This window comes from Acinonyx jubatus, chromosome B1 (assembly GCF_027475565.1).
Source record: "Acinonyx jubatus isolate Ajub_Pintada_27869175 chromosome B1, VMU_Ajub_asm_v1.0, whole genome shotgun sequence".
Classification (NCBI taxonomy): domain Eukaryota; kingdom Metazoa; phylum Chordata; class Mammalia; order Carnivora; family Felidae; genus Acinonyx; species Acinonyx jubatus.
The window spans coordinates 174,734,548-174,746,852 of record NC_069382.1 but is presented as its reverse complement, the minus strand read 5'-3'; positions in this window follow the sequence as shown (position 1 = coordinate 174,746,852).

Genomic DNA, 12,305 nt, shown 5'->3' with positions numbered 1-12,305 from the left:
CACATACGGTAACGCCCTTTACTCATTTTGCTTCCTGAAGCTACAGTTACTTGCAGTCAACCACAGTCTGGACACAGATTATTCTCCCGATATGTGGTTGGAAGGACATAAGTAGCCTAACGCTCTTCACAATGCCTACGTCATTCACCTTATTTCATCTCATTATGTAGGCATTTTATCATCTCACAACATCACAAGTACAAGAAAGGTGACTATAGTATAATAAGATATATTGAGAGGGAGAGAGACCACATTCACATAACTTTTATTACAGTATATTGCTATTATGATGGCTCTATTTTATTAGTAGTTATTGTTAATCTCTTACTAGGTGCCCATTTTATAAATTAAACTTACCATAGGTATGTTTATTTTGGAAAAAAAACATAGTATATATACATATATAGGTACATATAGGTACATATGTATAGGTACATATATACATATATGTATAGGTCTAGATCTGTCTGTAGTTTCAGGCATCCCCTGGGAGTCTTGGATGTCCCGCATGAAGAAGGGACCACTGTAGAGGAAAAAAGAATGCTCAGGTAAATGCATAATGTTTATAAATTAAGCAATGGAAATCCAATATAATAGTATGATGAAATAAGTTTCTCTAAGTGTGCATTGTTTTTTGAGAACATATCTGCTACATTTAGGAAGCATGGTGTTTATATAAATTCTAGTAGACAGTAAGATAAAATATCAGGGTTTATGTCCAAGAACAGAATGACAGTAAAGTTTAAATTAGACTAATTCAAGACTACTGACCAGTTCAAATGTTGCCAAGACATGGCAATTATTGTAAGAACATTTATTTTGCACTATAGCAATTAAAGAGGTTATATTAGTCATGTCTTTCCAGAGACAAAAAAAAGACCACAACATTCAGATATGTATAAGCATAGATAAAATTTTGCTAAATGATTGTTTTTCATAATTATGGTATTTGGCAAGTCTAAATCCACACGGTGAGCCAGAAAGCTCAAGACTAAAGACAAGCAGTTGTATAATTTCACCACAAAGAGTGAAAGCCTGGGGACCTGGGACAGTCAGTGGTACAGATGAAGGCCAAAGGAAGTCTGCTGGAGATTTTTTTTTTTTTAACATGGAGGTGGGTCAGTCTTTTTGTTCTATTCTAACCTTCAACTGATTGGTGGGTATGGCCCACTATAGTATGGAGGGAAATATGCTTTCTTCTATTCATTAAATGTTAATTCCATCCAAAAACACCCTCAAAGAAATACCCAGGGAATGTTTGACAGATATGTGAATAGCCTGTGGCCCAGTCATGACACATAAAATTAATCATCACAAATGTCCTCAATTTGGGTGAGGGAAAAAAAAAAGGAATAAAAGAGGGTGTTTCTGGATGTCTTAGTGGAATTTAATGTTAGAAAGGATTAATGGCGGGGCAGCTGGGTGGCTCAGTCAGTGACATTTGTTTTCGACTCAGATCACGATCTCACAGTTTCATGAGTTCGAGCCCCACATCAGGCTCTGCGCTGACAGTGTGGAAGCTGCTTGGGATTCTCTATCCCCTTCTCTCTCTGTCCCTCCCTGATTCATGCTGTCTCTGTCTCTCTCAAAATAAATAAATAAACTTAAAAAAATTAAAAAAACAAGAAAGGATTAATGGCACTCCAGCAGAATGTTTATCACAAAAATAATAAGATGACATTGAAGAATTCTGAATCATGAAAGTGAAAGACATTTTGTTACTCTTTAAGATCTCTTGGTAGAATTACATTATGTTGATTCATCTGAATGGTAAAAGAAAATCTTGAAGCCACAGAAATGAAATGAACTTGAGACCATTTTTAAAAGTGTTTTCCTACACATCATTTCCACACTACTATTTCAGAACTCCCATTAACAATTCTTGGTAGGGACACCTGGGTGGCTCAGTCAGTTGAATGTCTGGCTCTTGATTTCAGCTCAGGTCATGATCTCAGGGATGTGGGATTGGGCCCTGCATCAGGCTCCATGCTGAATGTGGAGTCTTCTTGAAATTCTCCTTCTACCCTTATTTCTGCTTGTGCTCTCTCTCTAAAAAATAAAAAATAAATAAAAGTAAAAAAAAAATTATTGATATATTAGTTCCTTGCACTCTACAGTTTTCCATTTTACATATCATCCTCTAGCTGATGTGTATGACATTTCTAGGCATTTTATAGGCCTTACCTTCTTCAATATTCTCAGCAATCCAATCATGGACATTTGTACTATCTTCAAAAATGAGGAAATAGATGATAATTTAACCCCAAAACATACAACTTCAAGGTCTAACTCTAAGTTAGACAAATATACTGCAAGACACTGGGAAAAGAAGAAATAAAAAGTATCCTGACATTCTTCTATTTCATATTTGACCTGGAAGAATGAAGATCAACAAATAAATGACTCAAAACAAAGCGGTTTGAGAGCTTCTTTAGGAATAGTTGTTTAATGTTTGATGAAGATCTATTAAAGGCAAAGAAACCAATGATCACCATTTAATATAAGTATCAGGGGAAGATTTTAATGCTATACTAGCAAAAGTTTAATGTTCAACCTGAAACAGTCCTCAACAAGTTTTAGATTCATGCTTAGTGTCTTGATAATGGAAACAAAAATTGCACACGAAAAAAATTAAGAATATTTTCTTGAGAGTTGAAAAGCAAGTTGCTATAATCAGACCCAGAATTAAGGAATGGATATAACATGGTGGAAAGACTGGTGTCAGGCATCAATTTATGGGGTCAGATCTAGGGCTGCATAGTGTGTACAAATATGAGCAGAATTACACTTAGAGTCTAGTTAATAGTAACATAAATAATAATTAGGTAAACAAAAATGGCTATGAAAGTAGCATAGTGTCAAGGTAGCAAAAGATCTGTGTGGAAAGATTGAAAGGGGGAAAGACTTCTGGTTTCCTGTTCCACATGTAAGGATTTAAAAACTCTTCTTTCATTTGTATTCTTCACTTTCATCCTGAGAAACCATGGGATATTTTATGATATATTTCAGTTCCTTGGCCAAAAATCTATCAGTCACCACCTGATCAAAATATATATCTCTTAGACACTAGTTCAAATGCAACCTCTTCATCAGGAAGCTTTCTGTATACATTTCTCTTTGCCCTTTTCTGAAGAGTCTTTTTCGAAAAAGTTATTTCTATCTTCTCTAAATTTGGTGATACAGAGGAAGTTATTTAACTTCTATGGGTCAAATTTCACTTATCAGCAACAAAATTAGGGAGACTTGTGGTTTCTAATCCCACTTGGAAGCAGCTTGGAAGTCACTACTCTGTTCTAAAGACAACTAAAAAGCTAAACAGACTGAAAAATCAACAAGTCTTCTTGGATCTGTAAGAGAGGGCAGACACAGGGCAAACCATTGTCACCAAGATTGAAGAGAAAGACAGGCAAATACAGGGAGTCACGGCTTACTGGAGCAGAGATTCATAAGGGGAAACACAACAGGAGCCAGTGGCAGGATAGGAAAATCTGAACTGTAAATGACGAATTGCTGGAAAATCAGTATGGACAACTCTGAGAGTTAAAAACTCTAGGGGGACCCAGTCACAGGAGAGCACCTACAATACTGTGAGATTTATCTACAGCATCTCGGTTAGGTTCCCGCACTAAATATTGAAGACAAATCTCCGAAGGCTTCCAGCAGGAGGAGAGAAAAGGAAACCATGTTGTAATATGCCAGAGAATTCTGTTCTTAGCAAGACTTGCACTCAGAGGAAACTAGTTAATCAGAGCCCAACATGCTGGGGTATTATCAGGGACTAACTGACCTGGGGAAAAAAAATAACGAACTCCAGCCCACCCTAGTCATTCTGTCCCATTCAAGTGGGGGCGAAAGCATTAAAAATACTAGCAAAGCTTCTAATCCTAGGATTAAAGAACGATTTCTCTCCCCCTATACCTTACCACCAAATTACTAAAAGACTGTTTATAGCAATTCATTTTACTAGGTACATTATGTCCAGCTATCAAGAAGCAATTAAAAGGCATACCAAAAGGCAAACGATGCAGAAGAGACAGAGAAGACTTGGCGAAGATGTTTGAATTATCAGACTGGGACTGGAAGACATGTATTGTTATAAGAGTTCTACTGGATAAAATAGACTGGATATGGCTGAGGAAGGAATTTCTATATTGAGGACATGACAATAGCAACATCCACAACTGAAAAGCAAAGGGAAAAAAGAGACTGAAAAAAAAAAAAGAAGAGAACATCCAATAATTATCGAAAGAATGTTACAAAAGATGTAACATACATATGATGGGAATATCAGAAGAAGCAGAGAAAGGAACAGAAGAAATGTTTTAAATAACAACACCTGACAATTTCCTCCAATCTTACGTCAGACAGATATAGTAAGCTCAGAAAACACTAAGCAAAATAAATATCCAAAAACCCCTACATCTAACCATATTATTTTTAAATTATAGAAAATCAAAGGTAAAAAAAAAAATCCTAAAGGACACCAGAGGAAAATTATCTTAATTTTATCTTAATTTGATCTTAAAACTAGAACTCTGTAACATAAGAAATTATCTTTAAAAAGTGAGGCAGAAATAAAGACTTTCTCAGAACAGCAAAAATTCAAAAGATTTGTTGCCGGTAGATCTTCCTTACCAGTACTGTTAAAAGAAGTTCTTTAGAGAGAAGAAAGATAATTTGGGTCAGAAACTTGAACTTACATAAAGTAAGGAAGAGCATAAAAGAGGGAATAAGTCAAGGTAACCTAAAAACTTTTATTTCTTATTCTTAATTGAACTAAGAAATAATACTTTGTTCAGAATAAAAATACCAACAATTTATTTGATGCTTATACATAGAGAGAAGCTTATGTATGTTTATGCATAAGTGAAATGAATGACAGTAATTATACAAGACAAGGAAGGGAGAGATGAAGGTTATTTTGTTATTAAAAGATACAACACTCATGGAGTAGTAGAGTGTTATTTGAAATTTGACTTGGATTAGCTAGCTGTATGTGTATACTGCTAAGAAAGAAGAGAAAATAGAGTCATATAAAATGCTTACTTAAAACTACAATAGGCAGAGAAAGAGTGAAAGACGAAAGGAAAATAAACAAAGAACCGGGCCATCAAATGGAAGACAGTAGCAAATACGGTGGATATCAATACAACTATATCAATAATCGGGTTGAATGGCAGTTATCTAAATGCACCAATAAAAGACAGAAATTGTGAAACTAGATACAAAAGCAAAAACAAAAACAAGAGCCAACTATCAACTGTACAGAACCTCACTTTAACTATAGGGACACAGAGATTAAGTGGATAGAGAAAATACACCATGCTGACATTAATCAAAAGAAAACAGTAATTATATTAATTTCTGACAGAGCAGACTTTTAAGCAAGGGAAGTTATCAAGGATAAAGAAGGACATTACATAATGATAAAGAGGTCAATTCTCCAATGAGCCATAACAACCATTAATGTGTATGTATTTAACAATAGAACATCAAACTCTGTGAGGCAAAAACTGGTAGAATTACAAAAAAAAAGTAGATAAATGCACAATAAGAGTTGAATGCTTCAAAGCCTCTCTATGAGAAATGGACAGTTCCAGCAGGTAGAAAATCAGTAAGGACACAGTTGAATACAACAACATCATCAATCAACTGGATATGACTAACATCTACACACTACTTCATACAACAATAGTAGAATACAACACCAACAATCAATTGGGTATAATTGACATCTATAGATGATTTTATTCAGTAACATCAGACTACACACTTTTTTCAACCCACATGGAATATTCAGCAAGATAAAATAAAACACAAAATAACAAATTGCAAAGAATAGAAGCAAAATAATTTCTGCTTTCAGACCTCAGTGGAATTAAATAAGAAATTAATGAAAGATATATAGCTGAAAAATCTTAAAATTCTTAGAGTAAACATACTTCCAAATATTGGATGATAAGAAATCTCAAGAGAATTTTTAAAATATTTTAAACTGAAAAAACCCACAAAATGTGGATGCAGTAAAATTAGTGCTTAGAGGGAAATTTATAGCATTGAAAGTATATATTATGAAATATGAAAGATCTAAAATCAGTCATGGAAGTTTCCACCTTAGGAAACCAGCAAAAATAGACTGAATTAGATACAAAGTATGCAGAAGAAAAGAACTACTCCTGAAATCATTATTACACTATCTGTTAACCAACTTGGATTTATAAATAAATAAATAGGTAAATACATACATACATACATGCCTTTTCATTTCTGTAAAAAAAAGAAACAAAATAAGCAGAAGAAAAAAATTATTATTATGAAACTGAGAATAGGATATCAATAGGATATCAATAGAGATAATCAAAAAAAATCTGGTTCTTTGACACGATAAATAAAATCAATAAGTTTTCAGCCAGGATAACCAACAAAAAACAGAATGAGGACACAAATTACTAATAGTAGGAATTAAAGAGGAAACATCACTGCAAATTCTATACACATTAAAAAGATAATAAATAAATAAATACTGCAAACAACTCTATGCCCACAAATTTGATAACCTAGTTGAAATGGACAAATTGAAAGACAAAATCTGAAAAAAACTCATGTAAGAAGGAACAGATGATCCGAATAGGGTTACATCTGTTAAAGAAATTGAATTCGTATTAACCTTCCAAAACAGAAAGCACTAGGCTCAGATGAGTTCTGACGGTAGTACAATAAAAAAAGTTATACACCATAATCAAAAGGGATTTTTCTCAGGTATACAGGGCTGTTTCAACATTTGAAAATCAATTAATGTAATCCATTACATCAACAGACTACAAAAGAAAAATCACATGATCATACCAACAGAGGCAGAGAAAGCACTTGATAAAATCCAAAAACCGTTCATTATTTAAAAAACTCTCAGTGCACTAGGAATAGATGACAAACTTCCTCATCTTGATAAAGAGTATTTACAAAACATCTACAGATAACATTATAATTAATAGTGACAAAGTCAAAGCTTTCCCACAAAGATCAAGTACAAAGCGAGATGTCCCCTCTCATCACTTCTTTTCAATATAGTACTGGAAGCTTCAGCTAATGCAATAAAACAAAGGAAAGAAACAAAAGGCATACTAATTGGGAAGGATAAAATCCAAAAGAAAAGAGAGAAACATTTCTGAAATTAATAGGCAATTATAACAAAGTTGCAGGATCTGAAGTTAAGACACGAAAGTCCATCGCTTTTCTATATTCCAGTAAAGAACAGATGTAATTTAAAATTAAAAGCAAACTACCATTTATGTTAGTGCACAAAAATTACATACTTAGGCATAAACCTAACAAAATATGTTCAATATGTAAACGATAAAAACTATAAAATGCTAATCAATAAAATCAGAGAACTAAATAAACTTAGAGATTTTCCATGTTGTTTATGAAAAGGAAGACTCCATATTGTCAAGATGTCAGTTTTTCCTCACTCAATTTGTAGATTTGATGCAATCAAATCCAGTCAAAATCCCAAAAAGTTATTTTGTGGAGATTTACAAACTGATTCTAAAGTTTATGTGGAAAGGCAAAATACCCAGAATACCAGCACAATATTGAAGGAGAAGAACAAATCAGAGAACTGGCACTACCCAAATTCAAGGTTTACTAACAAGCTAGAGAAATCAAGATAATGTGATTTTAGCAAAAGAATAGACAAATATTTCAATGTAATATTTGAATAGAGACAAAATAGAGAAACCATAGATAGAGCCCCTTAAATATACTCAACTGATCATTAATAAAGGAGCAAAGGCAACACAATGGAGAAAAGATATTGTCTTTAACAAATGATGCTGGAATAACTGGACATTCATATGCAAAAAAAATGAATTTAGACACAGATTTTATACCTTTCAGACAAATGAACTCAGAAGGGATAGCAGTCCTAAATGTAAAGTGTAAAACCATAAAACTAGAAGATAACATAGAGGAAATTCTAGATGACCTTGAGTATGGCAATGACTTTTTGATACAACACCAAAGCCACAATCCATGTAAGAAATAACTAATACATTGGATTTCGTTAAACAAAACAAACAAAAAGCAACAAACAAACAAAAAAACCTGCTCTGAGAAAGATAATGTCAAGAGAGCCAGAAGATCTGCCACAGACTGGGGAAAATATTTACAAAAGATATATCTAATAAAAATGGCTATCCAGAATAAACAAAAAATTCTTAAAACTAAACAATAGGAAAACAACTTGATTAAAATACAGGTAAAAGACCTTCACAGAACTCAGCAAACCAGGTAATATAGATGGCAAATAAGCATATGAAAAGATGCTCCACATATATGTCCATAGGGAAATGAAAATTAAACCAACAGTGAGATCCCACTACACGCTTACTAGAATGGCCATAATATGGAACACTCACACCGCCAAATGCTGGTGAGGGTAAGGAGCAAAGGAACCAAACTTTGGTTCCATTGTAGTGGAACTTCCATTGATAGTGGAAATGAAAAATGGTAAAGCCATTTTGGAAGCCAATTTGGCAGTTCCTTACAAAACTAAACATACTCTTTCCACATGACCCAGCAATTGTCCTCCTTGGTATTTACCAAAGAAGTTGAAAACTTTGTCCATGCAAAGGCCTGCACACTCTGTTTATAGCAGCTGTATTCACAATTGTCATAACTTGGAAGTGAAACCAACATGTCTTTCAGATCATGAGTGGATAAATACAGTGTGGTACAACCAGACATTGACATATTACTCTTTGAGAAAAAGGTATGAGTTTTTAAGCCATGAAGACTCAAGGAGAAACCTTGACATGCATATTCCCATGTACATGTAGTTAATCTGAAAAGTCTGTATGCTGTATGATTTCAATTATATGACATTATGGAAGAGTCAAAACTACGGAGACAGTAAAATGATGAGTGGTTGTCAGGGATTAAGGGTGGCAGAACAATGAAGAGGCAGAGCACAGATTTTTAAGGCAGTGAAAATGCTTTGAATAATAACGTAATGATAGATACATGCCATTATATACTTTTTAAAACCCATCGAATGTATACCACCAAGACTGAACTGTAATGCAAACTGTGGATTTTGGATGATTATGAGGTGTCAATGTAGGCTCATCATTTGTATAAATGTACCGCTCTGGTGAGAGATATTACTAATCAGGGAGGCTATGCTGTGGGGGAGGCAGTGAGTATAGATTCAGGAAATGTCTGAACTTTTCCCTCAATACTGCCGTGAACCTAAAACTGCGCTAGAAAATTTGTCTTAATAAAAGTGTTTTGAATAATCCAATTTATCTGGAATCAGAGGTTAGTAGGGCTTTAATACATTGAAATACAGGGTCATGAACAACAACAATAACAACAAAAACTGAGCTAGTTTCTGGATAAGACTGAAAAGGAAACAGTGAGTTGAGCTTAACGTCAGAGAAAAAGATAAGGTAAAAACTGGGCTTGGGGTATGAAATCCTTGCCACAATCACTCTTGTTTCAGGGTTTGTGTGTTTTAATTTACAAGATACAGTGCCCTATGCTTCTGTGTAGCCAATATATTCTATCATCTTCTGTCTGTGATGTTTTCATGTCAATACTGATTCACAATGTTCATTTTTGTGGATTGCTCAGTGGGTAGCTTATAGAAACTGAAGGTGAGTGTCAGAAGCGATTAACATAGATTCCATTTTTTTGTAAAATAGTGGAATGGCTGGCATGTAAAGGCCGCTGTATTTGTAAAAACGAACAAATATATGTAAACAACTGAACTTAGAAAAAAAAACATTGTCCAGTATTTAGACATTATATTTTGGGAACATATTGATGATGATATGCTTTTTACAGTGTACTTATTATGCCCAAGACTGTACAAACAAGTTTTTTTTTTCTTTTTTAATGTTTATTTATTTTTGCGAGACAGAAAAAAAGAGTGAGCAAGGGAGGGGCAGAGAGTGAGACACAGAATCTTTTTTTTTTTTTAATTTTTTTTTTTAACGTTTATTTTTGAGACAGAGAGAGACAGAGCATGAACGGGGGAGGGTCAGATAGAGAGAGGGAGACACAGAATCCGAAACAGGCTCCAGGCTCTGAGCGGTCAGCACAGAGCCCGACGCGGGGCCTGAACCCACTGACCGTGAGATCATGACCTGAGCCGAGGTCGGCCGCTTAACCGACTGAGCCACCCAGGCACCCCTAGACACAGAATCTTAAGCAGGTTCCAGGCTCCATGCTGTCAGCACAGAGCCCGACGTGGGGTTTGAGCTCACAAACTGTGAGACCATGACCTGAGGTAAAGTTGGGCACTTAACTGACTGAGCCACCCACCCAGGTGCCCGCAAGCAAGTATGTTTGGGGAAAAAAAAAAAGACATAAATATTCTTATTTATGTATTCACTTAGTTATCTAAGCCTGGATATTTTTATAACAGAGCCTAATATATGAATAAATGTGTATATTTACAAATTTTGTATATATGTATATATACACATATATGTATATATATACATATATGTATAAATATGTTAAATGTATGTATATATGTATATATATGTATATATGTATAATTACATGTATATATGCATAAATTTTGTATTCCTTTTAATAGACACCATTCTGTATGTTAATTCCTAGATTTTCAAACCAAATGTATTAGAATAAAGAAGAGTCTCCAAGTTTTGCTTTAAAATGCATTGTAATAAATTTGTAGGAAAGTGATTTACAAAGTGGGAACAAGAGATATAAACATCAATTAGAATATTTTTAATGCACTGTCTCATCAGAAATTTAGGACATCTAATGTCAGGTATTTATTTAAATAAAGTGGAGGACAATTAATGAGAGACATAGGACATTCAGTTAAAAAGCATAAGAGCATACCAAGGTAGGAGTTATGAATTTAAGGAATATTTCGTGTACTGTTAAATCAGAGAGAATTAATATTACAGCAAATTCTATCCTTGTAACTAATCTGGAAATTTTAGAAGTTACTTGTTGATATAAAGTCTGTTAGTGGTTCCTAAAGTAATCATGAGATTACATAAATATGTAGCCTTTGAACTGAAAGAAAATTTAAAATCCAGTAACAAAATTTAAATTTAAATTGACTGACAGTAATTAAATAATGGGGTGCCTGGGTGGTTCAGTCAGTTAATGTCCGACTCCAGTTTTCGGCTCAGGTCATGTTCTCACAGTTCATGAGTTTGAGCCCCGCGTTGGGTTCTGTGCTGACAGTAGGGAGCATGCTTGGGATTCTCTCTCTCCCCCTCTCTCTGCCCCTCCCCGACTTGCACTGTCTCTCTCTTTTCCAAAATAATTAAACAAGCTTAAAAGATAGTAATGGGATGTTTGTGTTTCCTTCTGATTTTCCTTCTGATTTCAAAATCCTTCTGATTTTCCTTCCTTTGTGTAGATTAACATATCAATTGCATATCTTTTATTGCAATATAATTGACATATAACATGGTGTTTTAGGTTAACACATTTATATATTGCAATATGATAGCCACCATAGCATTAGCTAATATTGCCATCACATCAAATAGTTATCATTTATTTTTTGTGGTAAGAACATTTAAGATCTAGTAATTTAGCAACTTTGAATAATATAGTATTGGGGATTATAATCACAATGCTATCTATTAGATCTCCAGAACTTACTCACCTTCTGTGAATTTTTTTCTTTCACCAAAATTTCCTAAGTTTCCTTATCCCCCAGCCCCTGGTACCCACCATTCTATTCTCTGACTGTATGCATTCAGTTTTTTAAGATTCTGCATAGACTTTTTCTTTCTTTGATTTATTTCACTTAGTGTAATGCCCTCAAGGTCCATCCATGTTATTGCAAATGGCAGGATTTCCTTTTTTCTCAGGGCTGGAAAAATATCCCATTATATATTTGTATATGTCTACACCATATCTTTTGTTATTCATTTATCTGTTGATGGGCATTAGGCTGTTTCCATATGTGGGTTATTGTGAATAATGCTGCAATAAACATGGGAGTGCAGATATTTTCTTCAATATGCTGTCTTTGTTCCTTGTGAATATGTATCCAGGAGTGGGATTCCTGGATCATGGGCTATTTTCATGTTTCATTTTTTGAGGAAACTTCATAGTGTTGTCACAGTAGCTGAACGAATTTACATTCCCAACAACAGTGTACAAAGATTCCCTTTTCTCTACAGCCTCACCAATACTTATCTCTTGTCTTCTTGGTGAAAGTTATTCTAATAGCTGTAGTTTATTTCATCAATGTCATTGTGGTAGAGATCTTTGATTTCCTTGGTTAAATTTATTCCTAATTA